General features: G+C 37.9%; 1 protein-coding gene across 14 annotated transcripts in view; it reads left to right on the top strand.

The window, feature by feature from the left end:
- Positions 1-22,458, top strand: part of RBFOX3 (RNA binding fox-1 homolog 3) — a 1,090,709-nt gene that overhangs the window by 806,737 nt on the left and 261,514 nt on the right. For 13 of the 14 annotated variants that reach the window (XM_078155837.1, XM_078155842.1, XM_078155835.1 and 10 more), the window contains one exon: positions 19,731-19,769. The exons of the other annotated variant lie outside the window; for it this stretch is intronic. The gene's annotated coding sequence lies outside the window, so the exon portion shown is untranslated. The remainder of the gene's footprint in view (positions 1-19,730; positions 19,770-22,458) is intronic. 14 annotated transcript variants of the gene reach the window in all.

Raw genomic sequence — 22,458 nt, 5'->3', positions numbered from 1 at the left:
TCGTGCTTGAAGCCAGAGAGAAGTTAAGGAAATGTCTCTCCCTGACTTCACTGCAGAAGTGGGACAGTGTTACAAATCCTGCATGTATTGTCAGACACAGTAGATGTGTTGGTTGGCTTTTTTGAACTGCCTTTCTTTTTCTTTCTTTTGAAAGCTTTGTTATAATAGATGGCTTATTGAGTAGTAGAAGGGAGAGGGACTTTAGAAATGAAAGTGATATCAAATGAGATACATTGATAATAGAAGTTATCAATTTGGAGAATATAATAAAACATAATAAAATTATTGCTAGACTATTGCTACACTAGACTAGACTAATGGGAGATTCCATAATTATTGTCCAATACCATAATGAAATCCAGATATTGGGACTCTTTCATAATAACCTGTTAAACAAGATGAATAAATAATGAGTAGATAAAAGTATAGTTATTTTGTTTTGAAACTAGTAGAAATGATTGTATCCTGAAACACCCCTCCAGAATTCATGGCTTCATGTCAACATGAAGAAAAATGTGTTGTAAATATCATGGATCTCTGTCTTTTGTTTTATTCTGAAAACTGTTTTTTTAATCAGTGACTAGGATGAAGCCAAGGTTGGGCTGTCTGTTAAATTAAATTAAACTGGTAAGGATATAACTGACACATTAGATGACAAAATCAGTATTCAAAAAAAATCCTCACAAGCTAAAGTAATATGTTGAGTCCAATATGATGGAAATGAATATAAAGTCCTATACTTGATTTCAGAAAATTAATTGCCTAGGTATAGGATAAAAGACAGTCTATAGTTCATATAAAAAAAGACCTAGAGTTCTTGATGAACCATAAGCTAAGTGCAACAGTGTGACATGGCAGCCAAAAAAAGCTAATGTAATCTTGGAATACACAGACACACATACACACACATACCTATATACATATACATTTACATATATATATATATATATATACATATATACATATACATATACATACGTATACATATTTGACCTGTGATGTCATTGGTGTTCCCTCTGGTCCTCATTGTGTATTCATTGTACTAGTGTGGAATGCAGTCCCTTTATGCCTTTTCATTCTAGATGATCTTCTCCATGTTGTTCTGTCAAGTAAAGATTTACCCAAAACAATGTAGGGATTCTTCTAATTGTTTTAGTTCTTTGAGGGTTCCAGTGTAGTCCTTGAGCTCTTCCATCTATTGTACCTCAGTCTTACAACATAAGGGAGCCTGCCCCCTTTTCCAGTTCTGCATGTCCTTTTAAGTATAGTAAGAGTTCTGTGCAATAGTATAGAAAGAATGTTGGATTTTCAGTCAGAGGACCTAGCTTTGAATCTTGGCTTGTTGAATACTGTTTGTGTTCTTTGTCCTTCATTTTGGAGGGGATCAATGGCGACATAGGGGGATATCTTGACTCACATGTGAATTGCATTTAAGTAAGGAAGAACTCTGCACAAAGTCATCACTTACTCTTCCAGAGTCTTCAAAGTCCAGTGGCATGAGAAAAGTCAGGATAACTGGTGATGGCCTGGTATGCAGCAGATGACCTTGGTGTCTTCAACGTCTGACCAAGCTCTGTTTCACAGCACCCTTTTCAGCTGTGTTCATGGACATTCGAACAAATTATTCTCATCCCTCCATTCTGCCAGGTGAAGGAAGTCCACATGATTGGAGTAAACTTCTCCTTAACTCAATGACAGACTTGAAGCATGTTGATTACCTTCAACCTGGTGTAGCCCATCTGCTATGACAGTTTTATTGGGGTGTTGCCACAGTGAGAGTTGGGTGCAGATGGACACCAAATGTAGATGAGTAGCCATGAAAAGGATTCAGTAAGCCCTCATACCAGGGATGCTAGTCCTCCTCCAACACTACCTAAGTGATCTCAGTCAAGTCACTAGTCTCCCTGGACCTTCATTTCTGCATGTTAAATTTATGGCCTTGGTCTAGATGGTCTCTTGGTTCTCTTCTACCCAGCTCTGAATCCAGCTTAAACTGGTTCCCAAGAGCTGATTGTTAAATTTTTAATATGAGTATTTAAATGTCAGAAATTGGCAAATGGTACAAATGAGTTCTTGATTTATTGTTTTGTTAATTATCTAGTTGTAAGAAAGTGATTCAGAGCATGCTATTGTGCTATAAGAAATGATGAGCTCTTCTGCTTCTGGGAGCCAAGATGGTGGTATAAAAAGGTAGTCGCTCTAACTCTCCCTATCAACCTTTGAAAACCCAGAAAATATCACCCCAGAAAAAAACCCTGGGACCTCTGAACTAGAAGAAATCCGGGGAGAGCAGCAGTGCAGCAGCTCAGCAAATGGGTCTCCCAGTGCCTCAGCAAAAATAAGGGAAGCAGCACTACAAGAGGCCCCAGAGAGATAAGTGCCCTGCAGCATTCATCTGAAAGGAGCTGAAGAAAGCAAACTAAAGTCTTCCTAAAGTTGGAGCCTTGCTGATTCCAGCCCAATACCAGGTAAACTGTCAGAACCTCCAATAGTCAACCAGAATGAGATCCTGAAGCCCAGGTGATAGAGCTGCACACACTAACACCTGGACCTCCGAGTGCCTCAGTAAGGGTGGGGGAACCGGTGGAAACCAACTCAGAAAACCACCAGGTGCCTTTGCACTCTACCCCAAAGGAATGTCCCAGTGCATTAGCAGAAAGGAGGGAGATGGCACTGCAAAGGGCCCCAGGCAGATAAACGCCCTGTAGCACCCATCTAAAAGGAGGTGAAGAAAGCTAAAGGAAAGGAAAAGCAGGCAACCTAGAATTCCCTGAAAGTTCCAGCCTTGCTGATTCCAGCCCAACACGAGTTAAGCTGCCAGAATCCTACAGCCTCTGATTACCAACATAAGAGTGCCCAGCACACAAAGCCAGTGACCAAGACCTAGTCTTCCAACACAAGGAGCTTGGGTAAGTGCCCTCTGTTCCCCAGCAGGAGAGCTCAATCTCTTTAAAGGCCAGGGAATAAAGAAACCATGAGTAAAAAGAAAAGTACCATAGATTCATATTATGAGAACAGTGAAGATGAAGGCAGAAATTCTGAAGAGGGCAACTTTGTCAATAAACCCACATCTGCAACATCAAAAGGGAATATGATCTGGTCTGAACCCCAAAAAGCCTTCCTAGAGGAGCTCAAGAAGGATTTTAAAAATTAGATGAGACAGGTAGAAGAGTTCTTAAAAAATACAATTGGCAAACTGGAAAAAAGTACACTGAAGAAAACAAATTCCTCAAAAATACAATTAGCCAATTGAAGAAGGAAGTACAAAAACTAATGGAAGAAAACAATTTGTTAAAAACTAGAATTGGACAAATGGAAACTAATAAGTATTTGAGAGCAAGAATCAGTCAAACAGAAACAGAAAAATGAAAAAATAGATGAAAACATAAAATACCTCATCGGTAAAAACAACACCTGGAAAATTGATCCAGGAGAGACAATTTAAAAATCATTGGACTACCTGAAAATCATGGAAAAAAAGAGCCTGGACAGTATCTTTCAGGAAATCATAAAGGAAAACTGCCCGAAGTCCTAGAACCAGAAGCTAAAATAACCATGGAAAGAATACTCCCCTCACCTCCTGAAAGAGATCCCAAATTGACAACGCCAAGGAATATAATAGCAAAATTCCAAAATTACCAGATGAAAGAGAAGGTGCTGCAAGCAGCCAGAAAGAAACAATTTCAATATCATGGAACCACAGTCAGGATTACACAGGACCTTGCAGCTTCTACATTAAAACTGCAGGTGGAACATGATATTTGTAAGGCAAAGGAGCTTGGATTGCAGCCAAGGATCAACTACCCTGCAAAAATGAGCATGATTTTTCAAGGGAGGAGATGGATATTCAGTGAAATAGGAGACTTCCAAACCTTCCTCATAAAAAGACCAGAGCTCAATAAAAAATTTGATCGTCAAGTGCAAGATTCACGAAAGACATAAAGGGGTAAATGGGACAGAAAGATACAAAATGTTGTTAATAAGGGTGGACTGTTTACATCCCTACAAGGGAAGATGACACTTGCAACTCTTGAGAACTGTATTGTTATTACACCATGTTAAAGGAGTATACATAAAGGGGGTGGACATTAGTTGACTTTGATGTAATGATAAAAAAAATCTAATCAAGTGAGTTAAATGGATGCAAGTGAGTGGATTACTCTGATCTTAGAAAATGTACTGAGAAAGGAAGAGGTAGAGAAGGGTAAATTACATTACAGGAAAAGATAGAAAATCCTATTACAGCAAAGGGAAAGAAGGGAAGGGGGTGTGCATTGTTTGAACATTGCTCTCATCAGATTTGGCTTAAGAGGGGAATAACATAATCAGTTAGGTATGGAAATCTAACTTGCCCTATGGGCAGTAGGAGGGAAAAGGGGAAAGAAAAGGGAGGGGGAATGGAAGGGAGGGAAGAAGCAGTGGGGGGGAAGGGGAAGAAGGAGGAGGTGGATAATAGAAGGGAGGAGAGACTGAAGGAGTGGTTGGTCAAAGCAAAGTACAGGTGAGGCAAGGAAGGGAGAGAGGAGAAAAAAAGCATAAACAGGGGGAAAGGATGGAGAAAAAGACACAGTAATCATAACTCTGAAAGTTGAATCACTATCTTTTTTTTTCTTTTGTTGAGTTTTGTGTCCTCTTTCTGATGCTTCCTCCTATTGGTTTTAATTTTTACTTACAACTTCACTAATGTGAAAATAGGTTTAATATGAATGTAAACATATATCCTACATCACATTGTCCACCGTCTGGGGGAGGGTGGTGGGGAAGAAGGGGTAGAAAAATTTTAAACTGAAAAGCATATGGAAGTGATTGTTGATAGATCAAAATAAATTGGTAAATAAAAATATAAAATAAATAATTTTTAAAAGGTGGGAAAAAAAAGAAATTATGAGCGGGCAGACTTGAGAAAAACCTGGAAAGACTTACATGAACTGATGCAGAGTGAAAAGAGCAGAACCAGGAGAGCATTAGTAACAGTCACATTATCCAATAACTAACTTTGATAGACTTATCTTTTCTTAGCAATGCAAGGATCTAAGGCAGCTGGAAAAGACTTATGATAGAAAAGCCTGTCAACATGCAAAAAAAGAACTATGAAGTCTAAATGCAGGGGGAAAAAAGTGATTGAGAAAATAAATGTAACTTATGAAGGTTAAACCTAAAAGTGTGCCATGCATTATTTTTTCCTGCAGAGCTGGTTGTTAAACATTTACCAACACCCCTATTTCTAACTGTACATCCTATTATCTTATGTATTTGTTGCATTTTGAGTTCTTAGTTGTCTCCCTCCCTCTTTCCCAACCCTGCATTATAGAAGACTAACATTTGATATAAATGTATATACGGAACCATACCATTCATAATTCCAAATCATTTCTTTCTCTGGAGATAAAAAGCATTTTCCTCCATTAGTCTTTCATTAGTTTGAATGATCATATTACTCAGAATATCTTAGTTATTCACAGTTACACTTCAAACAATATTGCTGTTATTCTATACTTCATTCTTTAGGTTCTGTTCATTTCACACTGCATTATTTCATGCAAGTATTTCCATGGTGCTTTTTTCCCTAAAACCAACCTGCTTGTCATTTCTTACAAGCAGTTTATGTGTGTACAGCAGTATTCCATCACAATCTTAAACCACAACTTATTCAGCCATTCCCCAATTGGTGGGCATCCCCTGAATTTCCAGTTCTTTGCCACAAAGAGAGCTACTATTTTTAATTTCTCATTTAATTTCTAATATTTTAGAACTATAAATACTTTAGGTTCTTTTCCTGTTTTCCCCAGTCACCTTGGGAAATAGACTTACTAGTGACATTGCTGGGTTTCAAAGGGTATACACAGTTTTATAACTCTTTGGCTACAATTCAAAATTGCTCTCCAAAATGGTTGGATCACTTCATTCCACCAACAGGTTATTAGTGTCCCAATTTTTCCATATCACTTCCAAAGTTAGTCATTTTCCCCTTCTATCTTTTTGGTCAATCTGATAGGTGTCAGGTGGTACCTCAAAGTTGTTTTAAGTTGCATTTTTCTCATCAATAATGAGAAGTTTTCATGACTCCTTCCAAAAATTGTTTGTTCATATCTTTTGAAATCCTGTGATGTTTTAAATTTAGCCATTTCTCAGAAGTCATTGTCTGTAATATTTAAGAGACTGTATCGTACGTATAGCCACCATGTATCTTTCCACTATGACCTATGAAACCAGTTTGGTAAAGTACAATCTTAAGCTGCATTAGTAGAAAGTGTCCATAAAAAGAAAGATTGTAGGTTCATTGTACTCTCTCCTGGTCAGACAGAGACCCATAAGAATCTAAGTTTAGGGACTGTATCATTCTGGTCTTTGCAACTCTAGCTACCATGTCTTGTACATGACAGGTCCTTAGTGAATATTTATTGAGATAACCTGAATGAACTGAATTTAAGTAACTCAAAGGTGGTCATGTAAAAAGGGACAACATGTCTTTTGTTTGAACCCAAAGGACAGAACTAAGAAGAAGAATAATAATAGCAATAACTAGCATTTCTAAAGTGCTTTATGGTTTACAACATGTTTATTCATTTAATATAAAAACCTTTTGAGCTAGCCAGTTTAAGTGTTACTATTATTTACAAAAACAATATTAGCTAGCATTTGTATAGTAACTAATTTTAAATGTATAACATAAAATATGCAGGATTACAAAATAAGCCAGTTATATTGAAATACAACTATTTATATATTTTTAAAGCAAGCTTATGAATCCTAGGTTAAGAACCCCTGAATTAGGGCTATCCAAAAGTTAAGTGGACTCACACAGGAGATATTAAGTTTACATGACTATAAGCTTTAAGCATGGTCTCTTAGAGATATTTTAGGGATAATTTATACTTTGTGTAGAAAGTGGATTAGATGGCCTCTGACATCCCTTCTGGATCTGAGATTATATGATTCCTTAGCAAGCTGTTAAAACATTAGCCAAATGTCTGAAAGAGTACGATGTACAAAACCATATTATACAGAGAATAGTTCAATACTGTAACCCCTAGTAGGTTTTAATTGAAAGAAAAACTTATCTTCAGCATGGGACATAAAACATTTTTTTTGTTTAGTTTTGTTTTGTTTTACCAACAGATCAACCGATCAATCAGTGGATACTTTTCATTTCTATTTGATGCCCAGTGTTATACTAGGCACTAGGTTAGTATGAAGAAATATATGAAAAATATAAAATATCATCTCTGCCTTCAAGCAGTTCACACTTTGGCTGGAGAAAGAAGATAAATACACAATTAGAAAATTACAGAATTGCAGGAGGCCAGAGTAGTACCTACGAATTTTGTGTCTAGGGAAAGAATGCTCATTTGGGGCAAAAGGTAAAACAAATAGACTCAGGATATCAGAATGAGGCCATAATTGGGGATCCTAGCATAGGAGACAAGGAAAGGAAAAGGGGGAAGCAATAAGGCAGTATAGTAAAAGAATTCACTCCAGCCACTCGTCTGCTATTTTCCTATTTGAAGGAATTGTTTTATTATTGGTTAAACTCTCTTGTTTCTGTACATCTCAAGGATTTCAAATGAAACTTCACAGCCTTCTAAATTTTGCACCCTTGAACAAAGCCTCAGTTGATATTTTCTGGTTACAATTCTGTACAAAATAATATATAAATAGTCAATTATGTGAGACAGAGTATAAATGCTACATGAGTTCAGAGATGGAAGATATCAGGGCAGATGATTACAGAAGTTGGGGAAAGGTCTTCAAAGGTGGCAGGAGCAAGGGTACTCCAGTCTTAACTTTCAGCCGTAGCAAAAGCAAGAGACAGAAGGGAGTCTGACTGTATGAGCAGGTATTATAAAATCATCCTGACCATTTGGAGAAGATGTCAATGCATGTTTTACTTTGTCCCTGACTTCGCTAAACTGAATTTAAAACATTTCCTTTTTACATCCCCTTCTCTTCTCTGACACTGACACCACTCATGTAGGCCCTCATCACCTCGTTTCTGGACTATTGCAATAGCCTAATGTTTGGCTTTGCTGCCTGAAGTCTGTCTTCCACTCTAGTCTGTCCTCTACTCAGCTGCAAAATTGATCATTTAAGTTGTGATTCTAGCCATATCACCTCCCTATTCAGTCAATTATCTCTGTGATGAAATTTAAAGCCCTTCCTTCCGTGGCCCCTTTCTGTCTTTCCAGTCTTCTTATTTTCTCTCCCCCGTTGTATTCTCGGCAGTTCAATAATGTTGACCTCCTTACTGTTCCTTGTATATGACTTTCCATCTCTCTACTTCTTATATTTTCACCAGCTGTCCCCCATGCCTAGAACTCTTTGAACTCTCTGCCTCCTGGCTCTCTAGACTCCCTTCAAGTCTTAGCTAAAGTTCTACCGTTTACAAGACGTTTTGTCCAGTCTTCTAATCCTAGTGCCCTCCATCTGAGATGATCTCAGGCTTATCAGGTGTACATCTCAGATTTTACAGATTCATTTATATGTTGTCTTCACTTATTAGTTTGTGAGCTCCTTGAAAACAGGAACCCTTTTTTTTTCCCTTTCTTTGTTTCCCCTAATTTGTAACACATTGCCTGGCACATAGTAGGCACTTAATAAATCCTGGATGACTTAACCTGTTCATCACTGGAGGAAAGATGTGTTTAAATTGCCTGTTAGTCTTTAGTTGCTATCTTAGAAGGCATTAGAACATTTGCCTCACGTTTTGTGGAATAATACAGCCATGAGATATTTCTATCCCCGGTGCTTAGCACAGAGCCTGATGCATACTTGATGCTTAATTGATTGATTTTTTTTCATCTTTAATGTAGTAAAGGAAATAATAATGGTCTAAGCAATAGAAACTAGTATTTTGATTATTTCGGGAATTTGCAAGGGTTCCTGTGTACAAGTAATTTCACTCAGGAGCCCATGCAATTCTTCATCTGTTGGAAGTTCATGTTTCACAAGTTGCTTTCCAAGGGAACACTTGTTGTCTGAAAAGCTATAATGCTACTCTGTTTCTCAGACATTTAAAACTTTGACTCCCTCTTTTTGACCCTAAAGTTGGTCTTTGGTCTTGACTCTATTCTAAAGATGAAGGGTTTTTTCCGGGGGAGGGGATGGTTTAAATGGATACAGCTCTGTTGGCATTACCCTCATCTTCATTTTCATATGGTTCCTTTTTGTTTATAAAATTGTGCCCTTGGCCATCAGTTCTGTTCAGTAAGTACAAAGGAAAACATTCAATGAGATATGTAGATACAATCCAAGTGTCCATGAATATAACAAATGCTCTCTGCCCCAGAGAATTCATGATGAAACTTATCTTCCTCTTCTCAGTAGAGGGTGGGGAGCTCTGGCTATGGAATGTGGGAGATAATCCATCTGTCCTTGTTTTAGTTCATTTTTGCTACATTGTTTTTGTTTTTATTGTTACAAAAGAGCATTGAGGGAAAAGGAGTTGTGGGAAAGGAGCTAGAATCAGCTCATACTGACTTGCAGAGTGTTAAATTTTCATTGAGCAGTTGTACCTTGAAACTGCAAATGTTACAAATCAGGGATTGATTTATTGTTTTGTTGCTTGTCAACTTAAATAAGTGATAGAGAAAAATGTTAATAACAGACTAAATCTGAAAGTGTGCCTTGTGTAAATGTTTTCCAGAGAACCAGTTGTTAAGCATTTACCAACACATCACTGCCTAAGGGGATGCTGTTAGGTCACTTGAACTCCTGTCTCCCTTAAATGGTGGTCAACAGCCTGAGATCTGACAAAACAAACATGGAGGATGTTGAGCAGAAACATTAGGCCGCCACAGCCAAATCTCTGCAAGTGTCTCAGAGACTTAACTCAAACTCACCATTCACTCCCATGCTATACTACTCACTGAACCCCAAACTTCACAAAGGCTAAGTCAACTGGACAGCTGCACATTAGCAGTGAATGCCACTTGAACCTAGCTTAAATAGCTCCTCTTACTCAACCTAGATTCAGATGGAGGATCCAAAGCTCACCCCTACCAGGCAGCCCAGACATCTCCACACCTATTGCCAACATAAATTCAACAAACATTTACTTAGCACCTGTTGTGTGCAAAGGTACCATACTAGGTCTACAAAGACTAAAACAAAATAGTGGGGTATAACATGGTCCCCCAAAAAGTATAATACAGGGTGAATTAGGGAGAGAGAAAGCACAGGCAATTAGGGCTGGGGGTTGGGGATCACATCTGACCTGGTATCTGAGGTGACCTTGAAGGAAGACACATTGTCTTTGGGGCAGAGATTGGGACAGAGTATGGGGGACAGAGACATCCCAGGCATGAGGGGCTGGCCTCTACCCATGCAGAGAGACAGGAAATGGGGTACCAAGATGGGGCCAGCTAATGATAATCCATCATGACCAAGTATTTATTTCAAGAAAAGACCTTAGCATGAGGTAAGGCTGGGCCAGAGTATGGAGAGTGTTCAGTGCCAGATTCCTTTTTATTCTTGTCTTAATGGAGAGTCCTATAAAGTGTTTGGGGGAGACTAGAAACAAAAGATTTTCATTAGAAACAAAAATTTTTATGAAAGGAAGGTCAGACATACCTCCTCCAACTCCCTCATTTTACAGATGAAACCAAGGTCCAGAGAAGTTAAATAATTTGTTCTAGGTACTAAATATCAAATTAAAAAAATTCTTAGTATTTCTGTCTCTACAGTAACTAGTTTTGTGATTTTGTACAAATCATTTAACGTTATTGGACCTTAGGCTTTTCTGCAAAACTAGGGAATTGGATCAGATCATCTCTGAAGTACATTCCAGCTCCCAAAATCTCTGTCAACTATCAGAATAGACTTACCAGAGTAGATCAAGTGCATATACAAAAGAGACCTGCAATAGTCCAATTTTGAAAGTACTGAAAGATCAGTTTTCAAGAAACCTGAAAGAAGAAAAGATACCAAAATTTGGAGAAAATAATAAATGGTATTATTACTGAAGTCTGTAGAAAAAATATCAATAAATGCCAACTCATGTCAACTTTCTCAATTCTATAAATTTTTATTAAAATAATGCACATACATATATGTATTAATATGTAAACGTAAATATATATGTGTGTGTATGAAATGAATCCTTAAAGCAGGTATTAGAAGGGAAAAGGCAGGTTTTTGTTATAGGCAGCTCGGTTTACTCAATGGTTAGAATGCTAGGCCTGGAGTGAGGTAGACTCATCTTTCTGAGTTCAAATCTGGTCTCAGACACTTATTAGCTCTATGTCCCTGAGCATGTCACTTAACCCTGTTTGCCTCAGTTTCCTCATATGTAAAACGAACTAGAGAAGGAAATGACAGGCTACTGTAATATCTCGGCCAATAAAACCCCAAATGAGGTCACAAAGAGTTGGACATGATTGAAAATGATTGAATGACAACATAAATCAAATAATATTCTAGAGCTTGTAATTTCACAATTACCAACTGACTAAATGATGAGCATACAAGATCTTGTTGTACTTATTATTTGTTGCTTCTAAAGAGCATTTGATTCAATTTCTTTTTGTAACAGAATGTGTATTGTGTATGTGTATATATGTATGTGTGTGTGTGTGTGTTTAGTGTCACACTACCATATTCTGGTTCTTACAATAGAATATTTTTATTGTCACCATCTTCAATCATTTCCTATGAACTCCCATTTAGCTAGAGTTGATCAAGTGATATAATACAAAAGGAAATGTGTTTAAAATAATAAAAATAAAATGTTAACAATAAAAGCTAAGAAGTTTAAGATGTTGGAAGTCTAAAATGTTTCCCAAACTTCCAGGGAAAATAAGTGGTGAATTTTCTTGGCTTGGCTTCCTTCACTGGAATGTTAGTGTGTAACTACAAGAAAAAATGGACATGCAAGTCCACTTTCTAGGCACTCACTGATGCTGCTACATCTGTAGCTATGGATGGTATAACTATGGCTAGCTATAGCAACCTGGGGCTGGGCAAATGGATGTCAGCAAATTGTCCGACACTCAAATCCATGTTAGCAACTTATCCAACAATAAAATCCTGGAGCCTCAGGGCCAGAAAGGCATTGCATCCCAGCACCATATCTGAAGACTTTGAGGTGTTGTAATGACTTCTCAAATGGGAACCATAGCCAAGAGAATGTTAATAGATGTTGTTCTCCCAGCACAGAAGAGGAAAAAAGCTCTTATCAGTGGTTGCAAGAGTTAGACTTAGCTGCAAGACAGCTTCCTGCCTCCAAGAACATTTTCCTCTTTTATCTCTTCCAACACCTCAATCAAGTCTTGCTGCATCCTATTTCTTTTATGAGAATTCATGCCTTACCTCCCTTCAGGCCTACTGGAAATACTCCCCTCTGAGCAGAATCTGGGATCACCACCTGCTGAGTTCCACATGCGCTTATACTTTCTAGTGACATGCCCTCCTTACATATGTTTGAATAGAGGTAGATACATGGTGAGTGTAAATAAGCTTCAGCATATTACTAATAAAGAATTGTTTTCTAAGAGCAAATATAATACAGTAGAAGGATGCTGGATTTGGATTTTGTTCATCTCTACCACTTTGGTTTAACTCATTTCTCTACTATTTATTACCTGAGATATCTTTATCTTAGCCTCAGTTTCCTCATCTATAGAATAAGGCAGCCAGAGTAGATGGCCTCTAATATCACTTCCAGCTCAAAAAACTATTATCCTATGAAATGTAGCATTAACTCATCACCAAATAAATGTATGACCAGAAGAGTAAGTGGACCAATCATGTAATAAGAGAAGCATAACAGATGGACAATCTCTGCTTTCTCTTGGTACCTGCATAATGTTTGGGAAAAAAAAAAGGAAAGCCAAGTCCCAGCACATTGATTGGTCCTTCCATGAAAGACATTATAAGAGCATAGATGAGATTCACAAAAAATGAGACAGAATGGACACATTACAAAATGACCCAATGTTTTTATTACCAACATTGATGAGATCACAAATTCATCAAATGATTGAAATGGGAGATGTGTTTGTGAGAGATAGAATTACCTGTTATACATACACACACATATATTTACACATTTAGATATACATGTCTTAGATATATGTTTAAAGGTAACATATAATAAAACATAAATCACAGAATCATGCAACAGAGGAATTAAGGTAATGGATTTAAAAGCCATTGTGGTTGACTTTTACTTATTTTTCCCAGTAAGAATGAAAAGATGCACAGATAATACAAAATTATGGTAATTCCAAGATCATTTTATTTGGCTCTGTTATAACCAGAGGCAAACAAAATCAGAAACATATGTTCACTCTTTTCCAACCCCTCCTAATTATACCCTAGGCAAGTTAGTAAGATGTCGCTATGTTGCTCTAACAAATCTGTAAAGCAGAAAATCCACACCTAGGTAAGTGAGAATCAAATATATTGATTCCTCTGACATCCTTTGCCTCCTTAACTGTTGCCCAGGCTTTTCTACTGAATAGTATATTTGCTGAAGAGTGAAAGAAGATTCTATGGATAGAAGAGAAAGCAAGTTAGGGACTTTAGAAGATGAAAGAGGTATTCAGTCACTCTAAGTTAGGAATTATTAACTCAGAGTTATGAACTTGGTTGGATAGATAGATAGATAGATATAGATTGATAGATACATGTAGATATATTTCTATATACACAAAAAATATGTAAATGGTTTGTTCTGTAATTTTATGTATTTCATTTTACACATTTAAAAATGTTATTTTAAGGTGGTCATGTGCCTCACTAGATTGCCAAAGAGATCAATGACATACAGTAGCTTAAAAGCCCCTGTTCTAGTCGAAATTTAGCATGAGAAATCAGCTAACATTCTAGGAAGAGACATACAGAGAAAGGTCCAAAAGAACCACAACAAGAAGATGGGTGGGGTTGAAAATTTATATGAGGAAGATGATCAGAAGGGCACACTGATCAATTGAGTTCATTAAGTCTGTTTAATGAAATTACAGGATGTTTGGGATTAACCCCCACTCTCTTTGGAGGACTGGAGGACAGGGTATCCTCCCAATGCCTTCCTTTCTAGAGGTTAGAAACTGGACCCACAGATCACTCTACTTTGCATCTGCTGCCTCACCAGGTTTCAACACCTCATAACAAGGTGCCACCATGCCAAGTACCCTCTGGTGTCCCATTGCTTCCCCCTACCTTACATTCCTACCTCCTCTTGTATGTTGTCTCCCTCTTTAGATTATAAGGTCAATGAGGGCAGGGACTTTTTCTTTTTAATTATTATTTCATGGTGCCAGGCATGTCATCATCACTTAATAAATGTTCATTAGATTAGATTAGATGTAAGGATCTGGTTATTACCAGATACAATGGGACATAATGGTGAGACCCTTTAAGACCTTTATTGGTCACCTACCCAGCTCAATTCTAAAGCTGGACTTCTATAGCCATGTGCTTCTGCTTACAAGTTAACCATTGTTGATAATGTTCTAAGGAGGAGAAATAAACTCCTATCCTTCTCTCCCTCCCTCCATTATTCACCCTAAGAAGTACAAAATAAAAGGTAAAGAGCGAGTCCTGAATAGCTAATTTCTTCCATAGGCGGCTTTTTTTTTCTCAGTTACTGAATTTCTATGCCTCTGCTTGTAAACTCTCACTGAGGCTAATATCAATGTGGGGTAAATCCACCATCTCTGCCAATTCTTAAATTTCCTGGACTTGTGCTATGCAAATACGCCCATCAGAATCAGAAAGAAGACATATCCGTGCACCTCACTATCTCCACTAAAGCCCTTCATCTCATGTAATTTCAACTTGTGGACATGGAGGCTGAATGGATCAGGGTTCCCCAGATCAGCGGCCCCTCACAATACATTGGTTGTAGTTTGGAAGAATAAATTGGAGAACATTGAGCGAATTGTGTGTAACAAGGTATATGCGGGAAGGATGGTATTTTGACTAGCTGTAAAATTTTGGTGTGGTATTTTAGGATGCAACAGCAAATATACACTTAGAAAGAGACTCAATCTCAATGCTCAAAATAGTAGCTCAAATCTGAGACTTTCCGAGGTAGGTGTTTATCTTATATCCAGGAAATATAGAAATACCTTGCTTTTCAGGGCTATCACTTCCCCCAAAGAGCTCCCTTGAGAAGAGTTTGCAGTTTGAAAGACTTTAGCTTGGGGTGAGGTTGAGAAATGTGGAGATCCTTTAAGCTTGGTAAATGGGTCTAGCTCTACTTGAGCTTTGCTGAAGGGTTTCTCCACAAGAGTACTAATGGAAGTCAGCACCACTGGCCTAATGAGATGTACTCCTTCATGAATCTGATTCATTGAGGCAAAAATTCTCATAATTGATTATCCCGCTGAGTAGCTGAGAGCAGTGTTTGCTAATAGTGAGACTGAGAATCAGCTCCATTTTCCTCAACATGAGACAAGCTTCCTCCTGACTGACTGAGCATGCTCAGTGTTATGTCCTCAGTGGGGAAGAAATGGATGGACCACAGGCATCTTTCCTTGTCAACCCCTCCTCAAAATAGGGTAAGTTTGTGTTAGGGTGGGGAATATGGCAGCAAAGGATGCAGACTTGGGAAGGAAAAAGGAAGAGTCAATTACCATCTCCAAATATGCAAAGTATGTTCAGATTCCATCTCATGTCTCCCTTTGTTCCTACTTGGATGGGCAACTCAGCTATGTGCTCACACAATCTCTCAATGATGTGTGCTATTCCACAAAAGATGATGTTTCTTCAAATTGCAACACGATGCTTCCCTCTTTTCTCTACAGAGGTGGGGAAATGTGGTGTGTGGAGCACTATATATGTCATAAGACTCCATGTTTTGCCTAGTTTTGCTGAACTTTTCCTTTTTCTACCTTTTTAAATGATTTGTTTCAAGGGGTGAGTCATTGGGTAGAAGTGGGGAGAGAGATATATTCAAAATAAAATTAATGTAAAAACAAAATATATCAATCAAAATTTTGTTGTTGTTGTTGTTTAGTTATAGTGATTAAATTAAATTAGCCCTTAAGAAGCTGTCACCTCCAGATTGTAAGCTCCATGAGAGCAGGCCTCAATGTCTTCATTTTTGTATCTCCTTATCACCTATCACAGTATCCTACATATAATTTTTTGAGTTGAATTAAATGTAACCATCAAGTACATCTGATACCAGGACAGTCTAAAAAGAATGATTGTGGGGTCTCCATTTTGAAGATTTTAGAAAAATAGGATAAATGTCCACTATGGGGGTGGGGGAGCCACAGGTTTGGATTTGGACTCCTAGAGAGACAAGAAGCTAGACCAAAAAGACCTCCTGAGATTCTTTCTAATTCCATGAGTCTTTGAAACACTTGAAGATCTGTGGGATTGAGATATTTAGCATTCTTTGAGTTTCCTTACTTTGGACTGAGAAGAACTGGGTTTTTGCAGCTGGATTACCAAAATGTTTGCTTTGAACAAATATCATAATAAATATATCCTTAGCCCTTAGGGACCCTTGAGAGCATCCAAGGGAAAGTAAGAGGCACTGAAAGGAGGCAGGGAAAACTTTGACAGAAAACAGTTGAAGAAGCTTCTCTGGCTATTTGCCACTTTTGCCCAAAGTAAGGATGAAATCAGATTCAACAGTCCATTATAGTTTGTGTGTCCTTCTCATTGGAAAGATATAATTCGGTATACAGGGAAAGTAAAAGAAAGGCTAGATAGAAAATTAGAGGAATGTAGGAGCACAGGACTTATGTGTATAAGGTGGAAAGGAGCAGATGAAAGCCCTGGGTTTAGGAAGCAGGATCCCAGTTGTTTAGAGCTGTAAGGCACGTTGTTGTTGTTCATTCATGTTCAACTCTTTGTGACTCTGTGGACCATAGCACTTCAGGCCCTTCTATCCTCCACTGTCTCCCAAAGTCTAGCCAAGCTCATGCTTATTGCTGGATCTATTTATAAGTGTTGTCTGCTCTTCCCCAGTAATGTGTTAGACACTTCCTGACCTGAGGGGCTCATAGCATCTTAGTACTGTACATGGGGTTTTCTTCGCAATGATACGAGAGTGGTTTGCCATTTCTTCTCCTATGGATAGCCTTTTGTCAGAACTCTCCACTATGAGTTGTCCATCTTAGGTGACACTTAGGTAGCCTCATAATTTCTTGCAGCTATGCAAGTCCCTTTGCATGACAAGGCAATAATCCAGGATGTTATAAGGCACCTTAGCAATCACCTATTTTAAGTCCCATGTCCCCCATCTTAGAGATAAAGAAAGAGATGAGAAACTATGCATCTAAAACCATAAGGATAATGATCAGAACTCCCATGTATACAACACCCTCAAGTAACAAGCCAGGATTTTAATCAAAGTCCTCTAACTTTGGATACTGAGTTCTAGCCACTGTACTATACTGCTTTCAGTACTATTAAAGAAACACATTGGGATAAAGAGTAAAAAGGGGACCAGAAATGAACTAATATTTGAATTTTTAATTGTGGGAACATTGGCCTATAGCTTCCTTCCGTGTTTACATGAAGAATATGATTCTTTAGACTGTATAATGAAAATAGTTCTGAATTTGAAATCAGAATACCTGGCTTTAAATCCTGAAAGTTACTTCATCCTTCTGAATCCCAGTTTCCCCACCTGTAAAATGAATATATGTATGTATAATATATAACTCAGAGGGTCGTTGCAGGGGAAATACTTTTTAAAAATAATATTTTATTATTTCCCCAACTACATATAAAAACAATTTTTACCATTCTTTTTTTTTAATTTTGTGTTTCAGATTTTTCCCTCCCCTACTTCCCCCTCCTTGAGACAATTAGTTTGATATAGGTTATACATGTCCAATCATTCAAAACATACTTCCAAATTAGTTATATTGTAAAAGAAGATATAGATAGAAAGAAAAAAATCATGAAAAAAAAAACAGTGAAAAATACTATGCTTCAATCTGCATTTAGACTCCATCAGTACTTTCTCTGGTGGTAGATAGCATTTTTCATCATGAAACCTTTGGAACTGTTTTGGATCTTTGTATTTCTGAGAATAGCTAAGTCATTCACAGCTAATCATAACATATTGCTGTTACTGTGTACAGTGTTCTCCTGGTTCTGCTCACTTCACTTTACTTCAGTTCATATAAGTCTTTGCAGATTTTTTCTGAAATCCTCCTGCTCATCATTTCTTATTGCACAATAGTACTTCATGTTCAGCCATTTCCCAATTGATGTTCATCCCCTCGATTTTCAGTTTCCACTTCTTTACCACTGTGAAGAGAGCTGTTATAAATACTTTTATACAAATAGATCCACCCCCTTTTTTTAGGAAAATCTCTTTGGGATACAGACATAGTAGCGGTATTGCTGGATCAAAGGGTATGGTACAGGTTTATGACCCTTTGTGTATAATTCCAAATTGCTTTCCAGAATGGTTGGATCAGTTCACAATGCCACCAACAATGCATTATCATCCCAATCTTCCCACATCCAAGGGAAAAACTTTTCGAAGCTTAAAGCCATATCTAAATGTGTCATCACTATTATTACCCTGAGCAACTCTATCTTTCAAAGCCTTAGGCAACTCACTAGGAATTATCTATTAATTTAATTCAGTAAGCATTTGTTAACTGCCTACTTAGAAATACAAAACCAAAAAAAAAAAAAACCACCACCACCAACAATCTAGAAACAATACCTACTATTGATTAGGCTTATATTTACTCTATTTTTTAATAGGGGAACATGTACAGAGAGGTAAATGTGGAGTATATACAAATTAGTTTCTAGTGGGATGGTAGTACCTGGAAAGGACTGTTTAGTAGTTTACACTTGCTCTGAGCAAGGGAGCTGGGGATTGTAAGAGTCTAAGGTAAGGAGGGAAAAACTTTCAAGCATCAGAGACTTCTTATGTGAAGACATGAACGTAGGAGATGAAATGTTAGGGAATAGCAACTAAGCCAGTTTGGCTGAGATATAGAGTGTGCAAGTAATGGACAAATGGCGAACTGCAGTGGTGGAAGCAATTTTTGCCTCAGTAGTTTCCCATAATGATGACATCATAGCTCCTTATCACATATGATTATTATTGTTATCATCTTAGCAAACTATAGATGCCCTTCAATTATTCATGCCACTGGTGTCAAGTGATAATACATGTAATTCAAGACAGTAGGTGTTTAAAAATCCTTCGTTTATATTTAGAGTTAATTGCATGATTTTTATAGGAAGAACAGTATAGTTTATCTAATAATGTTGTGTTTATTAACCTATATTAAAATTAGTTGGTATTCTACAAGCATACACTGACTAAGAGCCAGGGGAGTTAAGCCAGACATGTGTTGGGTGGCAGGAGGAATCCAGCTGGGGATTCAACATTTGCCATAAGCAGTCTGCAAAGTAGATCCTTGACATGTGGCTATCTTGTCATAGGCTGTACAGGTGAGAGACGAGAAACAAATGGGAATCCCTCGGACTCTGGGGAAAAGTAAAGCAAAACAAAGGAGCTCCCCCAGAGTTTGAAAGAAACTCAGAAATCTAGATAATTCCAAAATGATGTTTTCCTTTGTCTTTTTCTGTTAAGTAAAATGTCCACTTCAAGGCACAGTTGAAATCCTGATAGCAGCGAGTTTAACCCGGGCAGGTTTCCGAGAACTCCTAGGGAGATAATACCTCCTGTTCCAGACTTGACTAGGCAGTGATCAAATAGCATCTCCAGCAACTAAGTTCATCATTACAGCCATTGATTGTAATTCTTGCTTCCTTCTCTTTCTTTCTTTTCTTAGAGTCCAGAGTGCCCCAGGGGAAAATTGGCTGAATCAAAGGTATAAAGACTTTCTCTTTCGTTGTTTTTTGGAAGATTGTTTTTGACAGGTGTGATATCATACTTCTCTGAAAGCTACTGATAATGAATTCCTAGAGTTTCTGGGGTTTCCCATTCATTTCTGGGAGGAGAAGATTGGCAGCAGAGCAAGAAACCAGAAGAGATGGTATTTCTGAGTCTCTCCGTGAAATTTCTTCACTCTCCAGCTAGCTCTCACCTGAAATTTTCCAAGAAAGGCCAGGGTAACCCAAAGGGGCAGAGTTGGGGAGGTAAACAAGGAAGGAATTAAAGGCGTTCAGTTGAATCTGATATTATTCAGGAAATCCAGTTTTCCTTCATCAGCACTTATTGGTTCTCCCTCAGCTGTGCCCCACTCAATGAGTGACTGGTCTGTACTCAGAATGGTGTGTTTTCTGATCACATACAGATCCTAGTATTCAGGAAGCAAAAGGGCTGGTCCCGTCATTAACCATCAACAAAGTGCCAATTAATATAACCACTGAATTGACTACATTGTGGCTAAAATCTGGAGATAGGAATTGGCTAATAATAATAGCTGATATCTTATAGTACTTCAAGGGTTGCGAAGAATTTTACATAAATTATCTTATTTGAGCTTGACCTTTGAGGTAGGTGCTATTATTATTGTCTATTATTGTGCTATTATTTTTTTTACAAATGAGAAAATTGAGCCCTACAAAGTATAAATGGCTTACCTACAATGACACAGCTAGTGTCTAAGAGATAAGACTTGAACTTGTGTCTTCCTTACCCAAAGTCCAGCACAGTCTACTCCACTGTGCTACCTTGAAATGATCAGAAAGCTTTCAGTAAACTAGAGCTTTTAAGTTTTTCAACTCTCAATGACCCATACATAGGTGGTTGATCCACTCTATAAATGAGCTAATGTAAATGCTTGCCTCAAAGCCAGCTCCTTCTAGTTCAATACACTTCTAGATGGAATCTCCTTGCCATTAACCTAATGAAACCCAACAAGCATTTATTATATGCAAGATCCTATGCTAGGCACTGGGGATACAAATAAAACCATGTATATGTAGGGAATTCAAACTGCTTTTAGTCTAGCCCAAACAAAACATTAAAGTGCTAAAAGTGAAAGTGAAATGTGATGTAATCCTGAGCCAAGTTGAGGTTATTTTTGGTGATTTCTTTTGGATCAGCTATGTTATGGTTCCTTATTTTGTAATGGATCATTGAGGGTTGACTATGTATTTCCTAGAAGGCATTCCCATTTTAGCCATCCAGATAGTTTGTTGGGGTTACATTTGGGTGTTATAGTTTAATTTACATGTGAATATTTTCCATTAGAAATATTCCGTTTAAGAGACATCATGGTATAGTAAATAGAGGACTGACCTTGGAGGCAGGAAGACCTGGATTCAAGCTCTCTCTGAAGTTCAAGTTTTGATAACATAACAAATCCAATTGTTTTTACTTGTTAAAACTTGTGACTGCATTGGTGGATACCATTCTAGTTATATGTCCATAGGCAAGTCACTTGACCTCTCAATGTCTCCCCTAGAGGACTTTCTAAGATTATAAGTTATAGATCTACATTAATAAAAGGAGATGGTACAACAGAAATTCCCCACACTGATGTAGTTATAGGGCTGAACCGTTCTCCTCCTCCAATTTCTGGTCAACATTTTTATTAGTGATTTGGATGGAATTCTAGACAGCAGACTTTACCAGATCTGTGGATGGGCCAAAGCTAGAAATAAAGAAGAAAAGATTTCAACTAGCTAGATAATAGATTGACACTTTTCCCCCCAGAGCTCACACAGGCAGAACAATTGTTATTGAGTAGTAAATACTAATAAAGTCCAAATAGTATCCAAAATCATAATTTGAATTCCCCCATGACCTATCCCATTACCCCCCACCCCCAACTAAGACATGGATCTTAGGCAGTGAGGTAGAGTCAATTCATTCATGGTCATTTTGGAGGTGTGACTAGGGCAGGGTGTCTGGAGCTTTGTCTAGGATGTTTAATTTAAAGGACACTGCTGGCACTTACAGTCCTTCAGCAGCACAAAAATAATAGAGTAGAGCACCATGCTTTACCTTCACATCCCATTCAGCCATTCAGCTGTCCATATAAGTCATATTACTATGTGTCTGGCACTGCTGCCCTTCTCCTCCCAGACTAGTATCCTCCACAATGGACCTCTACACCCTTTGCCTCCAGATTCTTTTTTTCTAGTCTCTGGGAAAGTTAATCCACTCATTTTTATAGCTTCTGCACTGGGGCCCAAACCAATTGAGTGGTTATTGCATTCAAATTAAACCTTTAGTCCCCAGTAGCTACTGGTTGATAGTAGATAACAAACCATGTTTCATCTTCACATCCTATATGGCCATCTTACCATTTACCTGCCTCGACTGTTTTTTTCTCCACCTGGACCAGCACCCTCCGTACTGGACCTCTGAATGTGGACTTCTACAATGTTTCTTCCTGGCACTTTAGGAAGTTAACCCACATATTTTTGGAACTCCTACCCTTGTTCCCAACCCAGTAGATTGGTGTCTGAGTGAGTGTAAAATAGTCCAGTTACCAGACCATGCTGTATTTCTATACCCCATCCAGCCTTTCAATGATTCAATGACTGTCTACCTAAGCTATCTTATTATACCTCTGTGCATAACCCTCTCAGCCTTCCTCTCCTCCT

Source organism: Phascolarctos cinereus, unplaced genomic scaffold (assembly GCF_003287225.1).
Source record: "Phascolarctos cinereus isolate Bilbo 61053 unplaced genomic scaffold, phaCin_HiC Scaffold_5;HRSCAF=322, whole genome shotgun sequence".
Classification (NCBI taxonomy): Eukaryota; Metazoa; Chordata; class Mammalia; order Diprotodontia; family Phascolarctidae; genus Phascolarctos; species Phascolarctos cinereus.
This window is presented reverse-complemented; position numbering and strand designations above follow the sequence as displayed.